The sequence below is a fragment of the Rhopilema esculentum genome, chromosome 8 (genome assembly GCF_057945365.1).
Source record: "Rhopilema esculentum isolate cy_ngs chromosome 8, ASM5794536v1, whole genome shotgun sequence".
In the NCBI taxonomy this organism is placed as follows: Eukaryota; Metazoa; Cnidaria; class Scyphozoa; order Rhizostomeae; family Rhizostomatidae; genus Rhopilema; species Rhopilema esculentum.
Window position 1 is genome coordinate 684,944 of NC_142822.1, and position 12,849 is coordinate 697,792.

At 37.7% G+C, this 12,849-nt stretch overlaps 1 protein-coding gene across 2 annotated transcripts in view; it reads right to left on the reverse strand.

The window, feature by feature from the left end:
* LOC135694530 (DNA-binding protein RFX2) overlaps positions 1–12,849 on the reverse strand; it is an 87,618-nt gene that overhangs the window by 67,937 nt on the left and 6,832 nt on the right. The window lies entirely within an intron of this gene.

The following is a 12,849-nucleotide window of genomic DNA, read 5'->3' on the forward strand; positions in this document are numbered from 1 at the left end:
TCCTTCGCAGTTGATATTGTTCATCACAGGAGCTTGCGCTTTTTGCCCCAAGACCAAGTAAACATTTAAAGAAATTTTCAATGAATGGTCTTCCAACAACGTCCAGAGTTATGTTATTTTACTTAGTTTCTAAAGGCAGAATATCTGGCATTGAAAAAATACATGCAATATATTTTTCAAAAAGGGGCACTTTTTTATACTTTTTGCAAACAGGGGGGGCCTGTGCTCCCGTGGCCCCCTGGCTCCGGCGGCCCTGTTCTTCCGTCATCACAGCAATTTTTCAAACTATTTTACCCTGAGCAATGACCGGGTGCAAAACAACGTGCATCCTCCTAGCATAAACACCATGACTGGGTGTTTTTGAGCGATGACCGCAAGCAAACAATAGGCTGTCTAATAGACAGGGAAATAGCTGCGAAAAACTAACAAATTGCCTTATCTCAATTTTTTCTTCGGATTTCTACATTTCAATGGCTAAAGATCGATTTTGACCGAGATGGGCCATCGCCAATTATTTTCAGATTGCACGTGATTCGTGACGTCAATAATAATTACATATTCGGATAGCTCTAAGAAGGAGCTGTGATTTGACGCGTAACAAATTCTATTTTGCTGATATCAGCAAATTGACTGAAGACGTCATCAAACCAAAATAGGCCTTTTACCACCACTGTTTCGCAGAATTCTCATTCTTGGGCTGTTAATTGTCCTTTCTTAAAATATTCTATCACTCTCTGATAGAGAAACACGTCCATTAAGTAGGCATACCAAAAATTGCTTTACATGTCTCATTTATTAACGTTTCTATGATGACGTCATATACATAAATTTCTCAAAACGGTAATAATATCATTAAGGTAAGAGGCGTCTTCAAATCACTCTATAGTTACTGGGGGGGGGCGCTTGTATGTTTATCGCCGTTCTGTTTCATATCGTCCCATTCCAAGAAATGAGTGATTCAGGGGTTGCGTGCACGTGGAAACATTTTAAATCGTTCCGTTTAGTGATACGGAAAATGGAACAGTGTGGAATTGTTCCGTACCCGTGTGAACAGATGGAATGATCCGAAAAACAGAAAGATTACTAATCTGGCTAAATGCTTGCATTGTTCATATGGAAATACCGATATGCGCGCTGGTAACTTCTTGAAATTCTAGCACAAAAAGTAGAACGGAGCGATTGTCTTTCCGCGTGAAGAGAAGAAAAAATTGATACGTGATCGTTCCGTTCCTGTCTGAACGGTTCATTTCCCGTTTGTTGAAACATTTTGAACGCCTTTGGAACAGTACGCAATCATTCCCGTTCGAGCCAGGTCTTAATCTATAATATATAATAATAATAATAATAAATAATTTGTTTAAAGTTGGCGTACTAAATGAACGGCTGATAGCTATAAAGAAGCTAATTAAGGCCAACTATCTATAAAGAGTTAGTATGAAATAAAAATATATGATACAATATTAAAAAGGTTTAAGGTATAATGTTCTAAATAAAACCTAACCCCTTAGGTTTAAGGGATAATGTTCTAAATAAATAAAATCTGCTTCTGCCATCAGTTTTAACAATTTTTATTTACATTTGTATGTGCTCCCAAAAAGAAAAGTAAATCATGGCATGCTGACTTTTGTGGCACAATCCGAACTGAAAAAAATCCGATTTACTTAGAGATTGTTGACTAGAAACTTCTAATTTATGAAGTATTTTGAACATAGCTTCGGTAGTAGACGTGAATGAAACTCCATATCGTTGATTTTATCTTTAAATGTATACAAAACGTGACTATTAACAACTATAACGTAAACGTAACTTGTTAGCCCATCAAAAGTTTGTAGCGTGACTTTATCGTAACTTCACTACTTCAAACAACTTAACCTTACAATATAGGGCGTGAATATAACGTAAGAAGACTGGGACGAGTAGGAATCCCCCATGATGGCGTGGGTTGCGAAATATATTGACTTCACAACATGAAATAACTCGCCTTCCAGCTTATCATAAGATGAATGTTTAGTTATTATGCCTAGCAATATCGTATTCCTTCCGCATTGCGATTTTTTCAAACAAAATCAAACTCATAACACAGTCATTTGCTGAGCTACGGAAAAATCGGTTGTCCGCGATAATTTGCAATCGCGTTTACTAAGTTCACTATCTCTCTCTCTTCCCCGCTTTTGAGAAACATGGCTTGTACCAATCTTGAATTTTTTAAACAAGCGCGGCGTGTTCATAGTTTGGACACAACATAGAGGGTTTGGTTCCCTGGGTTGAACTGGAAGTCGCCAAGGGTACGTGCGCTTGCATTTCATCACGTTCAAAGCCTCAAAGCATTGACTTGTTTCTGGTGTTAGTTCTTTATGGGTGGACGATGTTGAAATTCGAACTTGTTCTCTGAGATCGTTCTGAACTTTTGCATGAATGTGCAAGGTTTATACCCAGTTTTTCACTGCTTGAGAGTTTGTGCGATTCTGTCCAGCACTTCTTCTCATCTCCTCATTAAAGATTTCTGTTGTTAGATCACCATGGATATTTTTAAAACATTTGAATCATAAACTATTACCAAATCCTCTTATTTTTAGTTCTTCGAAAGATGGGTCTTGCCTTTGCTGTTTATCTCGAAGAAAACATGCTGAAATGATAAATACCGAGCATAATTTCTATGATCGAAAGCAAAAAAGTGAGCATGTCCCGCTCTCCCTGCAAATGTCGTTCCAGGTCACCTTCCCTAACCGCTGACACTACTGATAACAATGAGGAGACATCTTGCAGATATGTAATGGTAATCTTTGACTCTGTTCCTTCACAAGAGCTGAGAAAAGTCATCAAACAGCTTGTTCAAACTTCTTCTAAGGTTTAGAATAGAATTGAAAGTGTCTGTGGTTGGGTCGCAATTCTTGCAGCTCACAAATCAGCAAAGCATCCTTCAAGGGCTTCCTTGATAACGCCTTCCTCTGCCTGCGTTGGCAGCAAGATTATTCTATAACTTGGTGCTAAATGCAATATATAACACAAGATAGCGTAATTTTTAAAAATAAAAAAAATCTTATCTATATCATTTTTAGAAATTTTTATAGTGGGGGGGGGGGCTAAAACTGAATAAAAAGTGGCTTGACTGGTGATTCATTGGTAAATTTTTTGCATTTGAGGCAAAAAGTGGGGGAAGCTATAGCCCCCAGCCCCCTTCTCCGCGGTGCCTGTATAAACAGAAACACGACTCTCAGACGCTTCTCTTATCTTTCAGTTTAACAAAACTTGCAATCTCAAGATTCTTTAACTTCTGGCCAAACGATTGTCCTATACATAAATAATAATGGTATATTTCTCCACAACATTTTGGCTTTTGTAAAGCTAAATTCTACAGTATTAGATGACCTGTAATACTGTAGAATTTGGTTGGTAATTTATTAACCTGAAAAAAACTTTTGACACTGTTGACCATGACATATACTAGGCAAAAAGGAAGAGTATTAAAGTTTCTAACACCAGCCATTAGCATAAATCAAATCATACCTTCCCAATCAGAAGCAATTTTCCAGGCGTAACCGAATCTGATGTACCACAAGGCTCATGTCTGGACTTCTCTTTTTTCCAATTAATTGTGCCAATTTATGCAGATGCACGAACCATTTGTTCTATGATATCACTCAGCTGCTTTAGACAATCAAAATCAGCCTTACACAAGAAGGAAAAGTGCGTATACTTTGCTGGTTTATGCCTGCCCCAGAATTTCCAACACTTCAAATCGATGTTATTGAACAGGGACGTAGTTTGAGTCAATTTTCCAAAACCTCCGATACAAGGGGCATGGTATTTTGCATTTGCTGAAAAAAATATGTCACTTTATTCGGGCTAGCACCTTACCCCGACCCTTCCTCTCCCGACCAGTGGCGTTGCCAGCTCAAAAAAACTGGGGTGGACAAAAGCAATTGTCTCGGCCATGGCCTTCAGACTCTTGGAAAGGTCTTCTTTTATCTATTTCGTAATGTAGTACAGATTTTGAATGTTTTAGGGCTTCACTACATGGGGAGGGCTATCCCACCAACTTAAGAAATAATTTTGCCAAGATCTTAGTATCTATTACCCTGGGTACCAGACTCACTATATAAAATAATAGGGAGTCTGTTCTAGTGCGCCCCATTCTCGTTCTGGTGTGCTGATATTAACCAATCAGGAGCAAGTGTACAGATTTCTGTACGTTCAAAGGTCACACACAGCGAAACAATAAACATAGCTCTGGTGTAAAACATTGAACAGAACACAACATAAATAAATGCTAGAGACGGTAAAAATTGAGTTTGAAGATGCTGTTAAAACTGTACGCAAAGAATATTTTCCGCATGTTATGGAACTTAAGACAGAACATCATTGAAAGCCTTGTTTGTAGAGAGGAGACACCTTCGCCATATTACCAACTGGTTTTGGAAAGTCTCTGATATTCCAGGCTGTCTCTCATGCAGGGCCGTAAATCCCGGGGGGGGGACGGGGGGACTGGACCCCCCCCAAAAATTTGGAACAAGACGATTTTTTTTAGAAATTACCATCATTTTCCTTGAAAGAAAGAACTCCCTAGTAGCTGGGTTAGAACCAAACTATGTTTTTCTGTGTTATTGCAAAAAACCTAAGTCATGGTGTCAAGTGTAAATTGACTTTTACTGATGGCCGTTACTTTTGCAAGCAGAGTTAGGTTTTTATCATTTTTACAAGATAAAAGTTTTTGCTGTTTTTTACCGTTTTCTACCGTTTTATTTTTGATAACAGATTATGAAATAAAAAAAGAGCAAACTGTCATTTTATTTGACCTATTTACTAATTTATTTACGTATATTTCTATTATTTGTCTATTATTTGCTTTTATTTAGTAAATCATTTTCTGTATCATTACAATGTATTCATTTTTTTATGTGTAAACATGGCCTACTTAAAGCACTCAAAATAAGATATTTCTGTTCAGGAAGTAAATTTCTACCAATCAATATAACAGCGTCCCATATTTCCCCAACGTCTGTCACTAAAGTTTAAGCACGACTCTTCCCCTCCACAATTTCACCCAGTAAACAATAATCTGTGTTCTTCTGAGAAACTTCGAATTTTCTATCTTGGGCGATCTAGTATTTTATTAAATTTAGTCTGGGGATGCTTTTTTAGCCTTTCTAGAAGGTATAATTTCAAAAATTTCCTTTTCCGTCGGACACAACCATGGTGGGTCCTCCTACGTCTCTAGACTTGATTCTCAGCTCCCAAAGTTCAATTCTTGGGGTCGTCTCTGAAAAATGTTATCCATCCAATCATACACACAAAAGTCAATGTACAAAGGAATATCTATAAATACCTTTTACAGAGCAGAAAGTCTTGAGAAATCCAAAATATTGACTTTTGTTTTTAAAGTCATTTGCCCCATCAACTGTTTCCATACACACATACCAAAATTCGCTTGTGGTGCCATGACTCACTCCATGCTTTATATTCATTCGCTCTGCTGACCCCCCCAATTCACATGACAGATTTACGGCCCTGCTCTCATGCAAAGAAATTAGTCCTTGTAGTGAAATGCATTAAATAAGAAACACCGCAAGGCGCCGAGAACAAACAAAAACAAACACAAGTAAATCAGTTATAGCTAATATTTCACTCGGCATATGGGGCTTCGCTTGTCGTATTGGCCATATTTGCTGTGGTGAACTTCCAACGTGATGATTCTACCGCCGCGGTGTCCAAGCGCGCTGCCTTCACAGTGAGGAAGTAGACTTTGAAAGTACACACAATTTATGAGGAAAATTACAAAAGACGTCGACTTTACAGAGCTGTATAAAATACATTTGCTTTAAGATTTCCCAAAACTCCTTTAACTACTGAGTATCTTTGTTATTTATCCGACAGTCTTGTTTCACAGGCCTAGTCTGTTATATAGACTACAGTTCTTTCAAGTAAGTTCACCAGAACGAGAATGGGGCGCACTAGACCAGACTCTCTATTTTATTTTATTTATAGCGAGTCTGATACCCAGGATAGGTATCTATGGGAAACATTCAGATTCGAGATGGTAATTACATGTAGACAGGGCAAGCCCTGGTAGTAGGCGAGAGTCCACCTGCGCTTAAAAGGTTGACCCTGTTAACAGAGCCAGAAAAGCGGTGTTTTTGTCATGTACTCGTTCATACACCAATTCGACTTACGACCTCGTTTTGGAAATTTCTCCAAACTTAATTATACGATTTTTTTAAGCTCAGATTTGGTTTTATCGCCATAATTTTAAGGTCAAAAGTCTGAGGTCTGAGGTCAAGCTTAAGGTCTGAGGTCAAAAATTTTGTACAAAATAATGTGAAGAATTTTTCAAAATGAGGCCGTAGGTCGAATTGGTGTATTCACAAGGCATCTATCAAAATATCAGATAGATCAAACTGTAAGAAAAGCAAAGGGATTTGCTTTTATTTATATTATCTAAGCTAGGAAGCCTTCTTTCTACTTCGCCTCCACTTCGCATCGAGGCCTATGTGCTGAGCGAAACTCTTCAAATGTGTGAGGCAACCCTCCGTCCTGGCATTAGAGCGGATGATTTCGTTTTAGCGCAGGCTTTTTTACTCCTGTACGGAGGGATTCCTCCGGTGACAGCTGATGACCTCTAATCGAGCTGACCAATGGGATCCAGGCGCAAGTTGAAAACTCGTAACGAGCTCGCGCTACATACAATTATTAATTTGTAATAGCGACAACAATGGTGGTAAAAGATGGATGAAGACGTGAAGCCAGGCAGTGATTCCCTATTATAATTTGATTTCCCAGCAGAAACTATGCTTCTACCTAATAATTAGTGGGCGTAATTTCCTTTTGTCAACCCAGTAATCCAATATTGCAAAGACTCTTTGATATTTTTTAGAATACGTAGAAGGAAAATATTTTTTTGCTTTAATTTAATTTCGCAATTTGCGCCAAGATTTTCGGTACTCGCCAAAAAAGATCTGCGTTTGGTGAACTTCGAAATGAGAACATGTTTCTCTTATTTCACAATTGATTAAATTAATTAACTTATTTGAGTAAAGAAAACTGTTTTCAACATCTTCAGTAATTCTCATTGCAAGTGCGTTGCGTAAGAACTGTAGTGATTCCATTCATTCTAATTTTTCCTCACCTATCGCTATCCATTTTTTACTTTGTTTATTTTACTTACAGTAATTTCTTCACATCACTACCTCATCACTACACGCTACGAGCATATCACTATGTCAACATTTCCTCTCTTTTGTTTAGGCCCTCATCAACCCTACACATCTACCTAAATCTCAATTCATAAACTATTCACACTTAGCCTAGCCCTTCCTTTCCCACGCTACCTTATTTATTTTACGTAATAAATCACCGCTTATGTATATACCTTTCCAATAGATTTTTAGTGAGTTAGTTTTCATTTCGCTGGAGAAAAGACACAAAAACACATCAGATTTGTTTTCATTGTGTCGATGGCCTAAGGCAGCGTATAACAAGAATCAAGATCATAAAGATATAGATCGGTGAGATCGTACAATTACAACTTATTTACTAATAAGTCATTATTCCTGCACAGCCACAATTTGACCTATTAAAGAACCTCAGTGCAAATGTTTGCACATTCCCGTCCCATGCATCGGCTTCTTTTCATAAGGTGTTATCTCAAGTTAACTCATGAGTTTGAAATAAAAAAGTTTTGTTTCCAAGCTCATGAGATAACGTGAGGTAGTTATTTTATATGTTGAAAATTATAAATGTTATTAATTATTGTAAAAGGAAACAGCGTGGCACGTTTTGGGCACAATACATTTCTATTGTAATATTAGTCAGGAATCACAAAAAAACCATCTTTTAGACTATCAAAATCTTATTAGAGGGGGGGCTGGGGGGCTGAAGCCTCTCCCACTTTTTTGGAGATGAAAATTTGTTAACCGTCTTTTTTATTACTTTTAGAAACAGAGTATGAAATAATAAGGGAACAAACTGTTTACATACTGCTTGATTTTATTCGATCTATTTACTAACTTAGTTAGGTATATTTCTATTATTTGTCGATTAGTTTTGTCAATTCAGTAGATAACATTCTATATCTTTGCAATGTCTGCATTTTGGATGTGTAAACATGGCCTACTGAAAATACTCGAGACAAAGAAGATGCATATTTCTGTATGTTTCACATTGTCGAGACGCCAGGAACCATTGGTGATTCCGATTTTGATTTATGTGAATTGTGACAAAAATGTTTGATTATTTGCTACAAATATTTGGGAGCTTTTAGGCATGCATGCGAGTTCTAACCACGTGTGGTTGCTTGTAAAAGGGATCTTTTACAAGCAAAAGGGGTTACTTTATTTGGATAAGTCGGGCTTTAGAGAAAGGCACAAGTGAAGGACCAGTGTCGTAGTTTTCCCAACCAACCAACTCCCCAATTCCCAAAGAGCCAACCCTAGAGTAGAATTTCAACTTTTGATCCTGAAACTTTATTGGCAGTGGCATAATTGACCTTCCAAACTGTAAGGTCGTCGAAAGTAAATTAAAAACAAGAAGTCAAATATGATTTAACTATTTCATCTACCAGTTAAACCTTTAATGGACTATTTAACTATAAATTGGGAATGCAACATTCCCAACACCAGCCCCCTACACCAGCCCCCTACACCAGCCCCCTACACCAGCCCCCTACACCAGCCCCCTAATGGCTGTTGTTAGATACTTTAATACTCTTCCGTTTTGCCTAGTATATGTTTTTATTGCAAATTCGTGCCTTTCCTTCTCTATCCTCGTGCCTTTCCCTCTCTATCCCGAAGCAGATTCCAGATCCATACTATTTCCACTAAGCTTTTTCTTCGTTGGCGAACAATTTTGAACAGAAAGAAGCCTGAAGATGTTCCAAACACTGTCGCTCGTCATCAGCGTTGGGGCTCTGGGGTACATTCTCAATAGAGTGAAAAGTAATTCGTGCTTTTATCATCCAAACACCTCCATAAATCAAAAAGACACTTTTGACATTCTCGCCCATGTGTAACAAGCTTTAGTTGTAAGGTTTCTTTGCGCATAAATATTGATAAACGAAAGAATTGTACGAATGAATTATAAATTGCCCAGTGAATTTTATATTTTAAAATTCCAAACCATTTGCTAGGTAAGCGATGATTTTATCATTTCACTTAACGTGCTCTCTAGCATATGTTATATGGCAGGCGGCAAATAACGTAATAATATGAGTTAAACCCTGCAACGGTGTTTAGAGGTTAAAAGCTTGAAGTTATCGAATATCATCGAACATCGAGTACAAAATGATAGAGAAATACACAATACAAATCACGAAATAAAAGATCCCTGCTTAAAACGTATAAAACCAAATGCATACAAAATCTGAATAATTTTGTTATCAATTGGGGCTTAGGGCTTCGTATGATTAGGGTTTTGGTTAGGATTTGGATTAGCGTCAGATTTCCGACTTGTGCAAGTCAGTTTTGGGGAAAAGTCAGCAAATTGCATGCCAGGGAATTGGTTGACTGGCATTAGCGAAACGTCCAGCACAAAGGAAGTGGACATTCAGATTAAACCTACTCTTTGGCATCGTCGAACAAAACGGTTTGTTATTAAAAATCTTTAGAAAAAGTTAACAACGAAAAGCCCTTCACATTTGCAGATGCATGTGCATAAGGAGGTGAATGATGAATTGTATTTGACATGTCTTACATAGGTAAAATGTTCTTATACCCCGCCATTTCTGGTGAAGGCCTACTCATCCAAAGTTCAATGGTAGCGTCATCACTTCAAACGTACGAACCAGTACAGCTTGTGGTAGTTTACATGAAAAATTCAAAATTTTCGATACCATTGGACAGAAATTTTACCAGACAATTGGAAAAAAGAAAGATATTGCTTCCAATTTTAAATTGCAAAAGCAACTACGATGGAGAATTACGAAGCTAATGGCAACGAATGCACTACAAGAGTTTATTGTTTTTTACTAGTATGATGAAATGCTTTTTACTACAAACATATTGAAATCGAGGATTTATCAGTTTCTCAACCATCCACAGTGACACGAAACACTGGTCTCAGCTGTAGAAACTGACCTCTTTGAATGTTGGGGCAAGCTCAGTGAAATGTTGAGATTCCTGTTCGAATTTGTACCTTCTATGCCAAAATATCAAATTTTTGTGGTTCATTCTCGAACCACGCGAAATTTTTAATCCTCACTAGTCTTGTACTATTCTCAACATCAGACAATATTACAAATAGATATCAACGAACGAAACTACCTCTACCTGATATAAACGATCGCTGATTAATCTTGTTACAGTTGCTTCAGAAAAGAACAGTTGTTGCTCAAAGTAGCATTTGGCTTTCAGTATCGAAGAGCAAACTATTCACGTTGATTCATCGAGCTAGTTTTCGATCTCATTTACTTTACACATACCAGTAACACAACTTTTCTTGCCGTTCGAGCGGAAAGTTTTTTAAATAGAGGATAAACCCAAACGAGGCTGATCGGGGGGTACGGTAAGCCTACTTTCCTTCCCAAGACCCCCAACAACTCAGACAGGATAATTATATACGGACAAGTAGGCCATTTTGATCGAGTATTTCCTCTAATCCATCGCAAAATGAATAAATTTTTTCCCTGTTAAACTTTTATCGGGCCTCGAGAGAGGGCCTAAGGCCTCCTCAAATAGGTTTTCAGCCCAAGATAAGAGAGGAATATCAAACTTGAAATACTTTTTAAACTTCATGACACACAAACAGGTGAAAAAGCCAGAGATCCGTTAACGACATGTATATTTTCTTTAGATTTACATAAAATGACTAGAAACGGTAAATAGAAAACGTATTTCTGTTCAGTATGGATTTTCAATCGAACCTGTGGTTTCCTACATTCTAGAACCAAGGCTAGTCTTGCCAATATTTTATATGTTGTGTGGTTCTCTTGACGATACACAAGCCTTCTCCCGCAAACCCCTCGCAACTTAGGCTGCGTTCAAGACTCTGAAGCACGCAGGCTACTCACAACTTCGATTTTCAAGTCTGTGTTTGATGCCAAATTTAGAAAAATGGACTAATATTCGCAACAATGATGATGGTGCGATGCAATCAAAAACATCAAAAAGCAACATGATTCTATGACAACAAACAAGCTAGGCAAAACTAGTTGTTTAACACCTCGGATTGGCTATGAATTCCCTATTTATTCGAAGTAATGACACATCTTGGGCAAAAGTTTCTACCACAATAATTTTGCAAAAATTAGAGAAAAAAGCAGCCTTGTGTGTTCTGATGTGAGCTGCAACAAGCTGCAAGACACATAAAATACAAAAGCAGAACCCGAACAACGCTCAAGTCTTGATTAGCTGAAAGATCTCTCCACTTTTATTTTGTCTGAATTCAAGAATTGTATTGATATCTGGGGCACATGACTGCAGTCAGCTTGGCTGTGTTCGAAAATCGTTCCGTTTTGTTGTTTTCGTTATGTTTTAAAGGCATTTGACACAGGTAAAAGTGGCTTACAGCCACTCGACCACGCGCGGTTGACCAATCAAATTGCACGCAGAGAAAAACACGTGAACAATTCCTGTCTTTCTGCAAATCGGTGAAATCCTAGAGCAGCGCGCAGTGGTTTCACGTGAGCGGTTTTCAATACCTTTCTTGTGCGCGTGGTCTGATCCATTTGGCCTAAGTTATTTTTGGATTCGCTGTACTTATGCATGTCAAATGCCTTTAAGTGTCAATGAAAGTAGTTGAATAGGCAATGCAAGTAGTGATGTAATTTACCTAGCAAAAATGTATTCCTTATTTCCCCTATTATCGGCCAATCAATACACACGATTCTAACAACAAACCCGTGTCACACCTAAAATCAGGCATGATTTTTAAATTTAAATTACAATTTGATTAATTAACTAGATTATTTTAAAGAGCATGCGATGAACTCTTTTCATACCACGTCATCAGCTGCATCAACAAAATTAGATTGAGGGAATGAAATTTTTCAACTCGCCTACTTTAGTGGAATTCTCCACTCCACCTCCAGATCAAAGTACCGCCATTAAGATAAATTCAATTAGGGGAGAGAATGGTATTGTTACCCCTCAAACCCCTACAATTTCCACCTAATTATATATGCTTTGCAGGTTCCTAAAAACAGAAGCATGTGCTCCAGTTCCGACCACACAGTGGGCCGTCGTAAGACACATATCTGAGGTGTGAAGCGGCCTCATCCCTAATAAAACTGAATCTAAACATGGCAGACATAAGAGCGAAAGTACACTGATTCTCTTTGCAGAAGATGTGGTTCCCGTTGGGAATACATTGAACACCCATGAGATTGTCTAAATTTCTTGTATAAATACTTGCAATTTAGATTTAATCGCAGAAATCACACAGTTTTGGTGCCGGTGTCATATGCGTTTTGGTACCCTATGCAAAAGTGCAACATTGTGAAACGCAATGTGTTTCAAATCCTGTGATTTCATCGTAGTACGATATTATGATACATTATACTTAACAAATAGAACACAATGCTTTTTTGTTTAAAATTTCACACTTTTTAATCAAGAAAACTTTGGAATCGCCATTAATGTTGTACTTTTTTGCATGAACTTAACAAGGGAAATCACAGCACCGCTTCTTGTTAGTACCCCCTTGTTAGAAATAGTTCGATTGTTCTTTACATTCTGAACATTATGAATCAGAACATTTTTGTTTTGATTCATAATGCTTAATCCCACCATTCGTTTCAGTTCCCTGTTTTTTTAAAAGCTTGGGTGCGTTTTTGTATAAGCACAATTGTCATGCGTCTCTGTGCCAGAACCATTTTGCATGTTGAATTCCACCATTCGTTCCGGTTCCCTGTTTTTTAAA